We start from the raw sequence: 10,190 nt of genomic DNA, 5'->3' as shown, positions 1-10,190 counted from the left end.
AGCATTGTCAGACTCAGACCCCAATTTTTATCTCCCTAGCCCCATAATATCGCTGAAAGCTCTGCTGTTCTCTCTGCTTCTTAGCACTGGGTCCCTATCTTCCCTGTCTCTCGACTCAGCCTAGAGTGCAAAATGTCCAAAGATGCAAAGTGGTGTGCAGAAGGGGTGGTTACTTCAGTACGCCAAGTCCTCGCTGGGACCTTGCCCCTCAAGTCCTGGCTGATCGATCAATCTATCTACCGATCTATCTATCAATCAATCATCTATCTACCTATCTGCCCAACCATCCATCCATCATCTATTATCTAATCTATCATCTATCTGTCCATCCATCATCCATTTATCTATCATCTATCTACCTACCTCTGTCTCTCTCTCTCTGTTCATCTATCTGCCCAACTATCCATCGTCTATCTAATCTATCATCTATCTGTCCATCCATCCATCTTCTATCACCCATCTGTTTACCTGTCTATCTATCTTCTATTTCTCTATAATCTGTCTATCAATCTCTCCATTATCTGTCTATCAGCTGGCTATCCATCTGTTGTCTATCATCTACTTATCTATTCTATCATGTATCTATCCATTCTATTTTCTCTCTTTCTTATCTCTATTTGCATTTTATCTGGATTTTCAGTTGTTCTGGGTAAGAGCCTTATCCTACTGGAAGCAGTTTTATTTTGGGTAGAAGCAGACTAGAGCTCTTTCATCGTGGATAGAAGTGTGCGTCTACTCCAGACGTCTTATATCTTACATATTGCAAACTACACAGAGTTAGTGAGAGTGTCAAAAGATGCAGATGTAATGAGACAGTGCATGCTCAATAAGTATTAATTTGAATATCTTAAGATGTATATGTTGTCTATCTATATAATAAGTTGAGGCAGAGAGTTACTAAATATGGCCTGGCTTTGTCAACTCCAGATACTGACAGAGCTGACAAAGTTCTGATAGTCATTGGAGCAGCAGAGACCACGGACGAGCAGTTAGATGTAGGAACTCTGTTTAAATCCTGGGCTCTATTGTTGACAGTGGTGTTCTCTTGGGCCGGTTATTGACTGAACTCCCTTAGTACTGATTTCCTCATCGCACCTGCCTCGTGGGATGGCTGTGGGGATCATGGGTGCCGTGCGCTGGCACAGTGCTGGCTCAGAAAGCCTCAGGACACAGCATTTATCACCAGAACTGCTGCCACTATTTTACCATTTGTGCATATAAATGTTGGGAGATGTAGACATCACAGGTGACAAGAAATAGGGCTGAGTGAAGAGGAGGAAGGTGGCAGGGGAGGAGGGGAGTGAAGGAAGAGAAATTAGGATGGAGCTGGTAACTAAGGCGCCCTGTGGGAAACGCCTTCAAACTCAACTGACCTGAGACTCAGACGTCCAGGAAAAGATGTGGAAATCTTTCTCGGCCAGTTTCTCACCAAACCTTTAAAGCTCACTCTCCCTCTTGGTGCGGGGATGATAAAACGTCAAAAATAACTGCAATTAAACAGTATGAAGATAAACAAAGTCAAGAAGGTGCCGCATACTGCATAAGCAAGACTTTCGTCACTGCCTGCTCTGGGTTCAGTCACTCAACTTAGGAGGCTCAGTTTCTCCCTGGGATTGTTACGATGGTTGTCTGTGCTGCCGTGAATGCTGAGTATGGCGTGTGGTGTGTGGTAAGCCCCGGGGGAGGGTAGTTAACAAAGCTACACCTTGTGAACACCCTGTAGACCTACCACTGTATCCACAGCTGGAGAAGCTGAAGCCGTGGATTAACACACTCTTGCAGGTGGAAGAGCTGTGTCCTATTATTGTAGTAAAAACATGCAGCACGCAATGTGTCCTCTTAAATTTTTAAGTGTACAGTACAATATTGTTAATTATGTGCCCGTTGTTACGGCGAATCTCTAGAGCTTTTTCACCTTGCATGACTCAAACTCAATACCCACTGCACAGCAACTCCCCATTTTCCCCGCCCACCCCTCAGCCAGTCGTCCGCTTCCTGCTCCTATGAGTTTGGCTACTTTAGATGCTCAAAAAGGGGGATCATGCAGGATTTGTTCCTCTGTGGCTGGCTTGGTTCACCTGGCATGACGTCCTCGAGGTTCAGTCACGTTGTAGCATACGACGGGATTTCCTTCTCTTTTAAGGCTGAGTAATATATACATCACCTTTTCTTTATTGATTCCTCCCTCGATGGACGCTTAGGTTGTTTCCACATCCTGGCTGTTGTGTATGATTCTGCAGTGAACATGGGGGTGTAGAGATCGCTTCAAGATCCTGCTTTCCGTTCTTTTGGATAAATATCCAGAACTAGGATTACTGGATCATATGGTAGTTCTATTTTTAATTTTTTAAGGAGCTTCCATACTGTTTTCCGTAGTGGCTGCGCCAATCTACGTGCCACCAGCAGTGCACAAGGGTTCCCTTTTCTCCGCATCCTCACCAGCACGTGTTATCTCTTGTTTCTTTGATGACGGCCATCCTAACAGGTGTGCAGTGATATCTCATTGTGGTTTTGATTTGCATTTCCCTGATGATTAGTGATGCTGAGCATCTTCTCATGTGTCTGTTGGCCATCTGTATGTTTTCTTTGGAGAAATGTCCATTCAAGTCCTCTGAGTTATTTGTTTTTGGGATTAGAACTTTTTATTTAAGAAATTGTATGCAGAACTTCAATATTTTAAGCAGATTAACAGGGACTGGAGCAGAGACGGCCATGTGGCACCTTGCAGAAGGTCTATTAAGGTTTTACCGCCACAGGTCTGAGGTGTGAAGCTGACTGTGGGTGGGCAGGCTCCGGGTGGGCAGGCTGAGGCCCCACGTGCATGCAGGCCAGGCAGCTGAAGGGAGTGAGATTGTCCAGGAGGATGCCCCCTGTGAGGCCTGTTCAGACAGCATCACCTGGGAAGACCACTGAACAAGGCCAGTGAGCTGAGCGGGCTGGGCCGTGTTCCAGACTACAGGCCCAGGATGGAGTAGGCTCGGGGGCTGGCTCCCTCAAACTCTGGCAAGAAGATTAGGATCAAGTTCTCTGGGAGAAGGGAAACCCCCAACCAGAGAGAGACAAACAGTCTAGAGAAGGAACTGGGGTACTTTGAGGTTGGCACTCAAGGCCTCGTCAGGGTATCTGTTTATCAGGGTCTGATAAACATTTGCTGCACACTTTCATCTCGTCCTTCCTTCTCCAGCAGGCAACACTGGGGCACCTCCTTCAGACATGGGGAAAGAAGACTGCCAAGCATTTGAAGGCCACGCAGCTGAGACGTGGCAGAGCTTGGGTTAAAATCTTGTAACGCTGACCTGCAAGGCCGGCACTGCCTCCGCCACATGCACTTCCACCCGCCGTGATGCGCTGCTCCCACCATCATGCACTTCTGCCAGGATGTGTGGCCTCACATCCGTGCTCCTTTGTGGGCAGCCTTCATCCTTTGTAACGTAGAATGGTTATGAGTGGCTGGTCAGGTGGATGGAAATTTTCTAAAATACATCAGACCATTTCTTTTGTTGCTTTCTGAGACAGAATACATGGAAATTAACAAAACATCTTAAGAACAATTTTACCTTTTTCAAATATTCAAATAGATTTTTCTGAATTGAACATTGATTTTGGCCCTGCGCTATAATTTAACGAAATCCTTAGTCATTAACTCTGCCCCATAAGCTATGTAACCCCAGAAGTTTCCATGATTAAAAACATTTCTGACATCACCTTTTAGTGCTCGGTCTCCTTTTTTCTGTCAGCTGACATTTCTCATGGATGTCGATTTTTTTCCCTTTAATACATTGCAAATTCCAGCTATGGATTTGGAAATGAAATCATTCATCTTTTTTCTTTGTATCAGTTAGGATTCTTTCGGCCCCACACGATAGAGACCCAGCTCCGAGTAGCTTAAGCAAAGAAGGAATTTGTCGGTTCATATTGAGAAGTCTAGTGGCGAGTGGCTGCAACTCGTGTCTCTGACCACAGGTGAGGGTTTCGTCTCTTCTTGCTTCCAGTCTGCGTTCAGGCTCGTCTCACATATGGACTATCCTAGGGCGGATGGAGAAGGGCTGGACTGAGAGACGTGGGGTCTTACAGCGAGCGAGGGGAGGGTCTGACCACCCAATGGAAGGTGAGTCTCTCTTCCTGTCAGAGACCTGCTCTGTCCCAACTCTGCTTCTCTGAGTAACGTGGCTGAGACATCCAGGATTTCATAGATGCAGCATCCTAGCAAGTGAGTTTCCTATATTACAAGAGGGGGACCAACGCAATTCTGGAATTTAAAATGAGGATGAGTTGGGGGCTGGCCCCGTGGCCGAGTGGTTAAGTTTGCTCGCTCCGCTGCAGGCGGTCCAGTGTTTCATTGGTTCGAATCCTGGGCGCGGACATGGCACTGCTCATCAAACCACGCTGAGGCAGCGTCCCACATGCCACAACTAGAAGGACCCACAATGAAGAATGTACAACTATGTACCGGGGGGCTTTGGGGAGAAAAAGGAAAAAATAAAAAAATAAAATCTTTAAAAAAAAAAAAATGAGGATGAGTTGCTGGGGGGGGTCTCTGGGTCCCTTCAGGAGACTTTCCCTCCCTGGGAGTGACATTGTATTCTCATCAGAGGCCAGGACTGGCCCCTGAACGACTGAGATGCCATTTGGCAGGAGAAGGACATCATAGCTGTCCTTTCTCTTTATGGGGCCACACTGTGGGTGGGGCAGCAGAGCACTGTGACGGACAGTCTGGTGGGACCTCATGGGAGAGGGTTGGATTGGTTTCCCTGAGGGGGGGACACTGACAAACAGAAACAACACGTCAACAGCCTGTGTTTATTTCCCACCCACTCAACAAATATTGAATTAAATGCTGGGCCATTGGAGAAGTCAGTGGGAATGAGACACAAAATAAAAATTTATAGTCCTGGTTAAGTATGCAAGGGACTCTCAGATGAGTAAAGTGAATGGCTGTTACTCTGTGTTTCTGTAATATTTAATTTGTGCATTCATTGACTTGCTTTGCTGGTCCTTGGTTACGTTCCTGATAAACCACATGTGGGAACATGGAGGTTTTTAAGGCTCCCAGGCTCCTCCCATATATTATTTGCTCTGATTTTTGCATACTTAAAAGATGGTTGTTATTACACATAATTTACAGATGGGGAAAGCAGAGCCCCAGAGAGGTTGACCAGCCCAGCGAAGTTCACCAGCCTCTTCCTGGCGAGCTGCGATTGGACACAGTTCTCTGGACTCTGTGATGGGGGGCCTTTCCCGTGCAGCCCCTCCTCTTGGCGATACGTGCCCGGTTACAGCCCACGATTGTGCCAGTTGTGCGTTATTTATATGTGGACACATCCTGTGCAAAAAGACGAACACCCTGAACTATCTGGGCTGTCTAGATGCAGTGGATGTCTGTGGTAATCACTATAAATAAGATGCAAATTGCCGACTAGGCATAGCTCCTCATTTAGGTCGGCAGCTCTTGCTAAATTAACCCCAGGATGAAACTAATAGAAAGCTTGACTTGTCTCTGAAATTAAAAAAAAACCACAGAGGCCACCTTCCCTACCCCTACTGCTAGCAGCCCTCTTGGGGTTGGGCGCCCCAGACGATGAAAGGTGAAATGCATATTGAAATTCAAGGAGTTATTAAGGACTCATGTGGAAGTATCAGTTTATGTGCCAGGGAAGCTGTAGCTCCAAAGGATTGAAAATGAGTCTGAGAATTTATGTTTAAAAGTTAAAAGGAGTGGGAGGAGAGCCAGGCGGGGCTGGAATGTCAGTGCCCTGCCCTCTTTCTCTGGCTCCATAGCTGAATTGTCTCCCGGTTTCCTGGGGAGAGAGAAGTGCACTTTGTGACTCAGGGTGGACGTTGTTCACTTTTCACTGTTGATTTTTTTCCGACTTGAAGAAGCCTCTTCCTCCTGCTGAGATCAGGCTGATGATTTATGATGCAGGTATCAATCTGGGGAGAGGCGGTCCCCTGTGTCTATATATAGCATCTCCTCGGGCCATAAATGGGAGGGAGGGAGAGGCTTTTGGAGGGAGAAGTCAGCTCCGCTTTCCTCAGCTGGAGCCTGGAAGCTCGGGGAGCTGAGCTGGGCAGAGCTCTCTCCTCTTTGCCATTCTTCCTCCCTTCTGGGTAAGTTTCTTCTTCTTCTACCCTTTTCTAGTTTGAGGCTTGGGAGAAAGGAATAATAACTTGTGCAAAAGCTGTGTGCACTCAGATTTCCTAAATGGACCTATTTCAGGGTAAAGAAATGTGAACCAGTTCACTCTATTCTATGCGAATAATAATAATAGCAGAAAATTAGGTCTGAAGTCTGTATTTCTTTGCCTAGATTTTAACGTTTTCTTTGTTTCCCATAGTCATGATCTTTATTGTTACCATACTCTAACATCCCTTCAGAGTGTACGTTGCATCTTCAACCCGACTTTTGCAACGTTTCCTTAAGATCCCCAGTCATTGATTGATGTCTGCAGTTTTCACGACCATCTCGGAAATGTGAGCAGAGTGCAGGTTTGAAGAGGTGTGAAATAAGAGGGGATATTTTCTTAAGAAAAAAAGAAACAAGGGTCATTTAGCTTGGACCTAGACTCGATTATCTGGGAGACAGGAGAGAAAATGCCTCTTGTGAGTATTTCCAAGTTTTCACCTCAAAAGGACAGTTTCTCACAGTTGTTTTCTGCCTTGTGCTTTGTGCTGTGATAGGATCCTGCAGGATTTTTGTAGAGCCTGTGCTCTCTCCAGGCATGTTCTCGGAACCCTGCCTGCCAAAAAAGATAGTGCAGTGGGATGCCTGCCCTCAGAAGGCCAGGGAGGGGCAGCGAGGAAGGAAAGTGGGGGTCACCGTGGTTGGAAATGCTCAGCCTTCCCTCTGTCCCGGTTTCACAGTCCTTTCTTCCTGAGCAGAAGTGAAACAGGCGTCAAAGAGCGAGTGGGACAAAGACAGTTTAAGGGGGTTTCGTAATAAACTGAGTCTGGGCTGTATTTGCAGGAAATTTGCTTGAAACTGACAGTGAACTGGGACCTCAATCTACACGCCGAGTCTTTACAAAAACAAGGAGAATCTGTGGGCAACTGTAACTTTTAAAACTGCTGATTTGCTTTCAATTCTCTCGGTTTGTGAGAAATATGGCAACTACCTGGGTGGCTGGGAAGGTCTCTTGTCCAGGAAGCTGCACGTTATCTCCTTTCTGCATCGAATTTGATCCTGCTCAAGCATTCGGGCAGAATGAATCAGGCCTCTTGAAAGCCAAAGAAACTTGCAGCTCAAGGAGAGCAAACTAGTTGAAGAAACTTCGTGTCATAGTTTTCAAAGGTGACTTGAGAAACACTTGAGAATTTAGCTGCCAGAAACTAGACATCAAACCATATTGGATTTATCATTGAGGCTGATTTTAAGAATCATTTTGTGCACAGCTGTCTTTACTTTTGGTGCTCAGTAGTGTGGAAAAACCTTTGGAGGGAAAAGTTGCCAAAGTGAATGAGCTCAGATGAAACCTGTCTTGGGTACCCAGGGCTCAGTTAGCAGGAGGATAGCCCAACGGTAGGTGCCAACTATCCTTTTTGTGACTCTAGAAAAGCTTTCATTTGGTTTATTCCCTGACTTTGACGTTGTTAGCTGCACAAACGACCATTTCTTTTGCTAAGTGGAAGTCAATGCATCATAGTTGAAATGTTTTCACAAATTAAAAGCCTTCTTGGGAACGTCAAAGATGGGTTCCAAATATTCTTCACGGTAAGGGATTAGGACTAAGCATGTCACAGACGCACGGTCCCCTGAACTTGAGGACAGGCTCACGTTTCATTTTGGTGTCATAATTCCCAAACGTGTCAGGAGCGTTCCGTGAGCGGCGGGGGAGTGGTGGTGGAAAGTGGGCTGGTGCAGAGTCAGAAGTCCAGGATGGAACGTTGGCTCTGCCACAGACGAACCAGTGACCTGGGCAAGTTATTTTCACCATCTGAACCTCAGCTTTCTCACAGGCAAGGTTGAGATTCAAACCAGGACAGAACGAGATCACACAGGTCTAGCTGTGTGCATTCAGTCACAACTTGTTGAAAAATCCGTAACTGGTGTGTTTAGAATACCTTCTAATCTACATCTTCCATATTTGAGGACGATCAGCACTAACAGTGGAGCATTGCCTCCGATATTTTTTAAGCCTTGTCATAGATTCACGTGCAGCTAGAACTTGAGGGTATATTAGCTCCCACCCACTTCAGCCCCCTCACTTCTCAGTGAAGCAACTGGAGCCCCAAGAGTTGGATGGGTCACCTGGTCACTGCTGGAACCCAGGACTCTCCACGCCTCTTTACACCAGGGGACTCCCATCAAAAACTGCGCCAGAGGAAAGGCTATTTTCACAGGGTTTTGGGGTTGTTAGCGAGGGGAGGATAATTAACATGCATCAGAGACAGTTTTCTTAGAAACGAGAGTGGCTTTCTATGGAGAAAGTGAAGGGAAATCTGGCTGCCCATCAGCCCGGTTACTTCCTTCTCTATCGTGTCATCTGAGGACAGCGAGTTTGGTCAGGTCCTCCCTGTGGCTCCTCATCATCGCCTTGTGACCCAAGGCCATGGCTACGGAGCATGTGCTGAGCCTGTAAGGGACTCTCTTCCAAGAGATCTCATCACTCCAGTCTGGAGGTAGACAGGGACACTGGGAAGTTTTGAAGTAAGAGGCCCACCGAGGAGTGGAGAGATAGGAGCAGAGCACAAATTACGTGGCCCGAGAGTGGCTTGAGGCTGCGTGGTGGTCCTGCCAGTGTGTCTGGGTTGGGCGTGAGCCTGATGAAGTCAGCACAGGCAGGTGGAGTTGAGGACGCATTGGCATAGGGGTCAAATGCACAGAAGTGAGCTTGCTGCCATCCCTGGAGCAAGAACTCTGAGATGTCCCTACCCTTGAGATGCAGCAGTTCCGCGATTCAGGCTTGGCTGGCACAAATGCGTGGGGGAGGAAGAACAGGTAGACGCGAGGATAACTGCATTTGCAGAGCCTTTGAAACCTCCTGATTTCGATGTCTGTCAGCACGATGTTTCATTAAGTGAGTAGAGAATAAACATGGGAATAGAGGCAGTAGAGTTTTCTGTTACTACCCTGGTCAAAGTTGTCTTGTGGGAAACAGCTACGGTTAATTCTACGAATCAGAGCAAGGAACACAGGCACCATGTACACTTGGTGCCACATCACTCATCATTACAAAGTGTGCGCTCCTCTTGCAAGAAGTGTTGAGGATGTCCAGGCCACACGGCCATATGTCAAGTTAAGCCAGTGATATATTGAGCGCTGACGGTGCATGGAGCATTGGACAGGACATTGCAAACTAGTGAAAGGAGAGCTGGTCATTGGCTATGAGCGATGCTGACCTTTCCCAGCCATTTCACATTCAAAGCAAGAGCATGGATCCCACCAAGTGTCGATGGTTCTCTTTAGAGGGTGCTAGCTGTCGCAGTTTACGTGTTTCAAGATAGCTTAACCTCTCCTATCACCTACACCATTTTTGAACTCTTCCGTTTGCCGAGAAATACAAAGTTTAGCCTGACATAAATATACGTAAATTTCGTGATGGGCTGTGACCACCTGGCATCATGGCACCAGCGAGGATTCTTCTTGGTTTCTGCTGTAGGAGAATTTTCCTCCATTAGTGCAAGTGTGATTGGAAAAGAAATCTCAGAGAGGAGACTGGCTCAAAGTGGTGAAACATGTGCCCCAACGCTGGTCTGACTTAAGTCAGTGAGCTTTCCCCAGCACACGGATGGACTCCGAAGACAGTAGACGGAATGTATGTAATGACGGGCAGATGAAGGCACTGGAAAATCCCACTAAGATACAGCTGAGGATATTTCAAATATTGCAGTGGCAAATGAATTTGTTTAGAGACCTTTTCCTACCTACAGAATTCAACTTAGCAACAAACAACAGTGGCTACTAATTTTGGTTGTTTGTGATGCTAGACCAAGCACAGTGCCAAGCATTACATAGATTCAGTATGGAACATCAGAGTTAGAGAAAGGAGAAGTTAGCCCAAGGCCACATCAAAGTGTTGGAGTCAGAATTCGATCTTAGGTCTATCAGGCATGATTGCACTTGACCTTGACATTTCAATACCTCTTTCAAAGCTGGGGTGGGATGGAGGGGGCGGGTTTTTATTATGTTTCATTAGATGCAACATTCTATTATATATTTATAATCAAGTTTATGCAAAACACATGCTGGACCC

The 10,190-nt window shown here is 46.4% G+C and overlaps 1 protein-coding gene across 2 annotated transcripts in view; it reads left to right on the top strand.

Moving 5' to 3' along the window:
- Positions 1-5,985: 5,985 nt before the first annotated feature.
- The window catches only part of MYOM2 (myomesin 2), a 92,511-nt gene continuing 88,306 nt past the window's right edge, over positions 5,986-10,190 (top strand). Inside the window, exon 1 of one of the 2 annotated variants that reach the window (XM_046648741.1) lies at positions 5,986-6,108. The gene's annotated coding sequence lies outside the window, so the exon portion shown is untranslated. The remainder of the gene's footprint in view (positions 6,109-10,190) is intronic. The other variant, XM_046648739.1, reaches the window with a different exon arrangement.

Source organism: Equus quagga, chromosome 22, assembly GCF_021613505.1.
Source record: "Equus quagga isolate Etosha38 chromosome 22, UCLA_HA_Equagga_1.0, whole genome shotgun sequence".
Classification (NCBI taxonomy): domain Eukaryota; kingdom Metazoa; phylum Chordata; class Mammalia; order Perissodactyla; family Equidae; genus Equus; species Equus quagga.
This window is presented reverse-complemented; position numbering and strand designations above follow the sequence as displayed.